This window comes from Acanthopagrus latus, chromosome 10 (assembly GCF_904848185.1).
Source record: "Acanthopagrus latus isolate v.2019 chromosome 10, fAcaLat1.1, whole genome shotgun sequence".
NCBI classification, from domain to species: domain Eukaryota; kingdom Metazoa; phylum Chordata; class Actinopteri; order Spariformes; family Sparidae; genus Acanthopagrus; species Acanthopagrus latus.
In genome coordinates, this window is record NC_051048.1 from 14,451,662 (window position 1) to 14,460,272 (window position 8,611).

Sequence of the window (8,611 nt, forward strand, 5' to 3'; positions counted from 1 at the left end):
GCACTGAAGGACTTCTCTCAGGCTGCTGATGCTAATGCAGAACAAAGTCTCCTTTTCGTGTGTGTGTGTGTGTGTGCGTGTGCGCGTGTGCGTGTGAGAGAGAGTGGGTGAATAACAGACTGAGACAGAGAGCAGGCCTGTTTGGCAGGACAGCAGTGTACAAACATTGGTAGTTTTACTTACGTCACAGGCAAGTGGCTGTAAAAGCAGGAAAATGTGGATTACATCACGCAGTCACAGTCTACACAGGGAGCCTGTTATCAGCACAGCACAGGTATGACTGTGCTCTTAATGCAAATAGCATGCTCTCACAGTCCTCCTAACCTGTCTGTCTGCAGACGGCAAATGATTACTGATAACAGGTTTACAAAGTGCACACAGAACTTGGTTTGGTTTCTTTTTTTCTCTTCTGCAGCCGACTCTGTTTGTTGTCTTTGATCAGTTCCTGCTGAATAAACGACTAGAGTCAATGTATCTCTATCTTAATCTGCACAATAATCTTAACAGTATGCTACAACATGTAGTCGAACAGTTCTTTGCTAAACAGAAAGACTGGAAGAAGAACAGACAAAATATGTCTATATGTGTTCTGACAATTGCTTAGTAATTCTTGTGATGCTTACAATTTAAAAACTGTATCTTGAAGACTACAATTACATACAGATCCATTCTATACAGTTGTTACGGCATACAAGGAAATCCTCTAATCTGTCTGTCATGGTTTTTCGGAGATTATCAATACATTAAAATCCTTAAAACTGCATTAAAGGGCCGCATAGCGGCCATTTTCCAGCCATCTAAATATCTGATAAATTGTCATTTCATCATTTCCTTACTGATTGGCAACTTAAAAGACAATGAATATGGAACATTTGGAGGGACATCAGGCCTACTGTCAAGGTAAGAAGAACATATATGATAAGTAGGTAACAACATTACCATTCAATGTTGGCATTCAATCACTTCCAAGCTAACGTTACAGCTTGATTACATCAGCATGTTTCACTGCAAGGCTTAAAATATGTCCAAGGTGTACTTTGATATGTTTGATAAATTTATGCCTAGCATGTAACACTACAAAGCAGTAATGCTGGGGAGGAAGTGGTTGAATGCTAATGTTAGCTGCTGTCTGATGCAAGCTAATGGGTCATCAAAAGTGTTGTTTTCACTTGAATCTTCATTAGCCATCGTCATTTTAGGCGCTGATCAATCAGGAGGCGGGTGAAATTATAACAACTTGTGAAATTCCAGAATTATACAAATTGACACACCAGTTTATAAAGTATGTTCTAGTGTCACATTTCAATGATTCAGACTCAGTAAATTCCTCATTTTGAAACTGAATCTTGCTCCCTGACATTTCAAGGCCTGACATTAAAAAGAAACTTTATTATTCCAGGATTCCAAAACTTTGAATAGTTGAGGAAATGAGCTACAACCTAGAGAACTCCCTGCACAAGTAACTTGTCCCACCATAAGCCCACTTTTCATGTGTGTAGGTCAAAGCCGACAGTGATGACACTAATGTCTGGGATGGGAGAGGGATGTTTCCCCTTGCTATCATACTTCAAAACCTTTAAGAGCTTCTTGGCCATGTTGTTGAGGGCAAAAAGTTACCAGTGAGTCACACATATTGTTTTGAGAGGTGTCTGATGTTGGAGACAGTCATCGTCGCTCAGCTGTGCTCATAAATCAGCATGTTTGACAGAACCAGTCCCAGCGACATTAAGTTGAAAGGAATGCGTGCTATGGGAGGAACTCCCTGATATGTTTTGTAATCCCTGGCAATTGTTTGTTAGACACTACACAAACCTTCAGTCCACACACAGTCAACAGAGCGCTCTTGGGAGACAGGTTTTAAGATAATGTCACGTTCTTCAAGATGATTTAGCAGATGAACACACAAGTCATTACACCCATGCATAATTATCAAGACTTACTCAGCAACTGCTTTTGTTATGTAGAGATGTCTCACGTAGCTTTGAATGCTGCAATTGACCAGGCCATTTTACAGAAATGTATCCATTAGTCGTAAAAGCACACCAAACTCCACCTGATGATGGAGTTTGGTGTTTGCCATCTTTTGTCTGGAAAAGACAGTGATTGCATAATGTGCTCATGCTTACATCATCAGAAAGAGGATGTTGGATTAAAAAGCCTCATTGTGCTTTATAACTTTTCAATTTATAAAGCACTCCAATATCATTTTTATGTATTTGTGTGAAGGTAAGAAGCCCCCTTCTCACACTCTCCTCGGGGAAAGACATTGTGTGGCATGGCCCACGAGGGAGCGAAGAGAGACTTTTCTCGGACGGTTGTACACACTACACGCACACTCATACACCAATGGTGGTGTACCTGTGGACCCCTGGACCTATCTCATCTGGCTTCCAGCCACCAGAGGGAGCTGGAGGCAATCATCCCTGCTGGCTGTTTCCAGGAGAGGCCGGACCTCACCACGGTGGTGGAGCACTCCATCCCTCTCAAAGACACAACTCCGGCAAGGCAGCGGATGTACCAGGTGCCTGAGCGTCTCCTGTCTTCCCTCAAGACTGAGGTGGAGCAGATGTTGTTGTTGGGGGTAATTAAGAGGTCCTCCAGTGAATGGAGCAACCCAGTGGTGTTGGTGCCCAAGAGACATGGCACCATGCGCTTCTGTATTGACTTTCATCGGGTGAACGCCCAGTCGCATTTTGATGCTTACCCCATGCCGAGGCTGGAAGACTTGATTGAGCGCCTTGGCAATGCATCATATATCACTACAGTGGACTTGTGTAAGGGGTACTGGCAAGTGCCTCTGACCAAGGAGGCCAGACCTTACACAGCCATTCATACACCTCAGGGGCTGTTTCAGTTTGTTGTGATGCCCTTTGGTCTACAGGGGGCACCAGCCAGTTTTCAGAGACTTATGGACATTGTGTGGGCTGGTACAGACTCTTTTGCAGCAGCTTACCTTGATGACGTGGTGGTGTACAGTGCCACCTGGGAGGACCATCTGTGTCATCTAGGTGAAGTGTTGCATCCACCCACGGAAGTGCACCCTTGCAAAGGAGGAGGTGCAATACCTTCGCCATGTGCTGGGCCGGGGGGTGATCCGTCAGGCGGTGCTGGACTGTCCACGGCCCCGGAACAGGATGTCCGGTCATTCCTGGGACTGGTGGGTTCATACCACCAATTTGTGCCGGACTTTACCCGTCGAGCGGCACCTTTGTCAGACTTGACCTGGAAATAGGGCTCCTCCCAGGTCAAGTGGGGGGAGGAGCAGGAGCAGGCATTCTTGGACTTGACGGGGGCGCTCTGCAAGGACCCAGTGCTCCAGAGCCCTGATTTTGGACAGCACTTTACTGTCCAGACTGATGCCTCTGGTGTTGGTCTTGGGGCAGTGCTACTTCTCAGTTACAGCAGCTTTAAAGGTCCAGTTTGTAATTGATTGTTGAATCTCATTCCCAACTCGCCAAATACCAACGCTGTGGGTTGGTAGGTCTGGCAGGCAAACAACCCTCACCCTCAGTATTGTCACAGTCAACTATCTTACAAATTGGACCTTCATTGTTCATTATTTTGTGCAATGGATTGCTCATTGTTCTTTTCTTTTTGTTTTAAAAGGGCATATTTTACACATTTACCTCTACACTAGCCCCTTTTAGATAGAAAAGGTGGCACATTAGCAGCAAGGTAAACAGTGCAATGTGCCGCCTTGTCTATCTAAAAGAGAGGTGTAATATTTCCTCTTTTCCAAAAAGCCACCACTTGGCCGCCACTGGGGTAGGTGTAAACATGTGACCTGCTGTGAAGCACAAAGTTTGGCATGAACAGTGATGCAGGTCAAATTTGTCTTTGAAATAAGAGATTTACATTGCACCCCATTGGAGTTTAGAACTGGGTTCTTAGCGGGGGGGCTTTTAATTTGAAAGTAGCGAAAGTAGCTTGCCGCTACAACAACAAGCAGACAACAAAGACGGCTGTTCAGTTGCTCATCTTGATGTCCACCGATGAAGTGATGGACTGACTGCAGTGATAACCTGTTTCTTGGTTTTAAAACTCCCCGGATGTGGATCGTACAACAGTGCACATCATCGACACCTCTGCCTGTCTCACGCAACTGCTGGCACATTGACAGCTTGGATTTACATAGCAATGGAGGTGGAAAAAAGTGTACCTTCTGAGGCATCAAATTGGCGGACCAAAACAGACCCCCAATTTACCACCTTCTGTCTAAATCCATGGACCTAGCTGCAAAAAGGACAGCCAAATTGGCGACTTGCTGCCTAGTATAAGCACGGCTGATGATAACAAAATATTACAAGTATGACATGACATATGAACAGTGGGATAGTTTTGGCAAAAATATATCAAGAGAGAACAGCTAAACCATGTATAGATGTTCTTTATTGTCTTGTATTAATGTGTAATGCATTAAGGCCATACACTCTACCTGAATAATGGACTGCCCCTCATATCCGAATATGTGTAGTTATTTAGAGTCGCCTACCTGCCTATGTCTTGTTTTGTTTTTTCTTTTTTTTTCCGTTACCTCATTTCTGTTTGTTTTCCTTGTTTGTATGTAAAACTTTTAAATGAGAAAACAAAATATCACAAGTTGAAAGCTGACATAATCAATACTCAAACGGCCGATGAGTTAAACAGTTATGTGTTAAGCAGCCTTTCAACAGTAGCAGATATTCTATCCATCAGTAAAGTCAGTGACACCCTATGACACCCACCGGCACAAGAAAACACACTCACTTAAAGTTTAGAGACAAAGAGCAGCAGTGTGTTTATCGTGTTTCTATTGCTGAAAGTCAGGCCACGAGATGCACTGGACACCCTTGGCAGCTCATATGACCAGAGATGTATGGCTTGAAAATAGAATGAAGTATTCATAACTTCTCTGCATCCTCACATGGGCCCAGCTAAGCAGTGTGTGTGTGTTTGGTGTGAACCTCTGACCACAAATATATTACACAGGAACTGAGATTGAAGCCTATGGGAAATCTTTTACTGTATTAGTCAGTAGTAATCTGGAACTGTTGTGAGGAAGTGATTACAGTTTTTTCCAATTGCTAAAACACAATTTTGCAAACTAGGCTGGTTTTATTAAAATACTTAACACAATTCACAAAACCACACAACCAAACAAAATACCTCATGTATCCTGCAAAATGTATTTTGGAACCAAAACTACATATACCATTATCAAAATCAAACTTTTGCACCCAATGGCGCATGCTTCATTTGTATTACCAGATTTTTGTCTAACCAACCACACACTGTTGGGCATAATGAAAAGCATTCTCATCTTTAGTATGCTTTGCCATAATACTAAAATAGTTATCATTGTAGAGAATTCTTTAGATTGTTCACATGCACAGAAATATTTGCAGATACATACACATGCTGTTGAAACATTTATTTTTTTTACCTGTCACCAAATAAGTCAGTGCAACATATGCACGGCAGATATATTTACATTACAGTGAACAAAACCTCTCTACCTCTCACTCCTCCTCCCCCTCTCATTCTCACCCTCCCTCTTCCTCTCTCTGCAACGTCTTTGATTGTTGTTGGAAAAAAGGTGCTCAACATGTAACTTTATGTCATATTGTTGTGTCTTATGCAGAGAACCGTGTTCAGTGCATTTAAAAAGTGCCATTTCAAATTGCAGAATGTGTGTACAGCAAGTTTGTGGGACTTGAGAAGAGGTTTTACTCTCTGTGTGTCAGTTTAAATATTTGTGCTATGCATGTCATTCTAGTGTGTTAGCAATTGGAAAAAAACTGTAATTGTCTAGTTAGGTTTTCTAACTGTTTTCACACTTTTTCTAACTAGTCTCTCCACCGCATCAAAAATTTTCCCGCCCATCATCGCCCCATGCATGGCAGCAACTGAGGTATCTGGATGGCAACACATTCGGATCTTTGAGCTCACTCAAAGGTGTCAAAGGTTAGCAGCCAGCCAGGCCACCATAAAAGTACTAAACCTGAGTTTAACCTGCACACCAAATGGTGGGTGATGTCTAAAGGTTCATGTTCCAGTAGAAGGACAGAGTGAACATTTGGGCCGTCTTGGGGAGCAAGACCAGAAAATTGACAGCAGCATATATGGGAGATGAGATCTTTTAGTCTATTGGATAATTTACCAAAGTGACCAACTAGAAGAAGTGGGTGTGTACTGGAAAAGGGACTCTAAAAACCCTGGCATAGGAAGAGAAGGAAGGGTGGCACTTGGTAGATCTTCTACGATCAAAAGCTTAATAGGAGTTCAGGTAGGGCAGAGGGCGAAGCATTTTGGCCTTGCTTTTGCCATAGATTTGAGAATATCAGAATTTGTCCGATTCTGATTCGGACAGGGCATGGGATCTGTTTCAATAAAGATTGCTTATCATTCAACCCAGCCTTGCATCCGCAGAATTCTTTTATCATCTTTCGATGAAGACAGTCCAGAAACTACACTACATCCAGGAGCTCCTCACTGTCAGTGAAGTCTGCCTTCGCGCCTTCTATGAAAACGGACAGATGTGCTGTGTCCATGTTGTAAGTGCTTTCATCAACAGCTAATGGAAAAGCGAGGTAACTGCGTGACTCTTTGGCCAGCTGTGTTGTAAGATTGTCTGCCAGTTTCTTAACTCGGTCTGTGATGGTGTTTCTTGATAAACTGATATTGCTAAAAGCCTGTATCTGGTCGGGGCACACCTGCTCATATACCTTTAGCTTGCATCGTTTCAAAACTGCGCCCTCTGAAAAGCACTTGGACGCGCGGGTGATTTCTTCGGCCACGATAAAGCTAGCTTTCTGCCTTTTAATTCTCGGAGACATACCAGTGTTCTGTGCAAGTATTCGATGCACGTTTGTTGTGTTTCTCACATATATCGCCACTCAAAGTAAGCTTGTTTCTTAAGGTGTGTTGTTTGAGACTCGTAACACAGGAGGTGGAGTGTTGGGGTGGGCTGTGCAGTGATTGGCTCTTCAGGGGGTGTGGCTATGGTTGACAATGCTGGTGGAATTCGTAAATCATTTATTAAATCATTTATTAACGGTATCTTTGTAGTCCAAACAAATCTGAAGTTACACACCATGTTGAAAATCTCAGGTCAGTCTGATCCTGATCTGCAGAGGTGTTTAAGGCACACACACTCACACTCACACACACACACACACACACACACACACAGAGCTTTCTTGTTTCAATAGATATATGAGTGCTTGAGTACCTCATTGGGAAATTTAACCATTGCTTAATGTTAAAATGACAGTAGTCAGTAGGTTTGTCCGATATTGCCGTGTTGGTTTTGTTTCTACAGAATCATTAGTAAAGTTGCCCCGGAGCGTCACTAGCTGCTTTTATACTGGGCGGCAAGCCACCAATTTGGCTGTCCTTTTTGCGGTGAGGTCCACAGATTTAGACAGAAGGTGGTAAAATGGGGGTCTGTTTTGGTCCGCCAATTTGACGTCTTGGAGGGTACACTTTTTTCCGCCATTATTGCTATGTAAATCTAAGCCATTGATGTGCCGGCAATTGCATGAGATGGGCAGAGGTGTTGGTGACGTGCACTGTTGTGTGATGTATAGCCAGGGAATTCTAAAACCAGGGAACAGCTGATTACAGCAATCATGACAGCAGTCATCCATCACTTCATCCGCGGACGTCAAGATGAGCAACTGAACAGCCGCTGAGGTCCGGGAGATGCTTGCTTGCCCTCGGTCTCTGTAGCTGTCTTCATTGTCTGCTTGTTGTTGTAGCGGCAAGCTATTAACAGCTGTTACTTTCAAATTAAAAGCCCCCTGCTAAGAACCCAGTTCTGAACTCCAATGGGGTGCAATGTAAATCTCTTATTTTGAAGACAAATTCAACCTGCATCACTGTTTACGCCCAAGTTCATACTTCACAACATGTTACATGTTTATGCTTACCCCAGTAGTGGCCAAGTGGTGGCTTTTTGGAAAAGAAGGAATATTACACCTCCCTTTTAGATAGACAAGGCAGCACATTGTAGTGTTTACCTTGCTGAAAATGTCCTTTTCTAAAGGAGCTAATGAAACTGATCAACAAGTGACAAAATCTCCATACAGAGAGAGTCGTGGTGGCTGAATGGGTTAAGCAGATGGCTCTCAACTCAAGACCCGGCCGGCCTCGTGGGTTGGGTCAATGACCCTCAAGTGGCCCTAACGACTCTGTAATGACACTCTCATACAGAGTTTAAAAGCATGCAGCTGTGTGAAAGGTCTTCAAGAAACTGAAACAAGTCCAGTAACCTTCAACTTATTGTTTTTTTGCTGACTTATAATTTATTTATTTATTTGTTTGTTTATGTATGTATGTATGTATGTATGTATGTATGTATGTATGTATGTATGTATGTATGTATGTATGTATGTATTATTTTCAGGTTGTTTTTTTTATTTTCAGTTCTCAGTCAGACTTTGGTTAGGTTTAGGAAAACACGCCTTGAATTAAAATATACCAGTTCACAATGCTGATGTCTGATTTGGCTATCTTCTCCTATACGATTTTTATCTGTTTTCCCCATATTATAAAGCCATGACATATAGTTATTATTAATACATGTTATAGAAAAATCCACACAGCATCTTTAAATGACACACACACACGC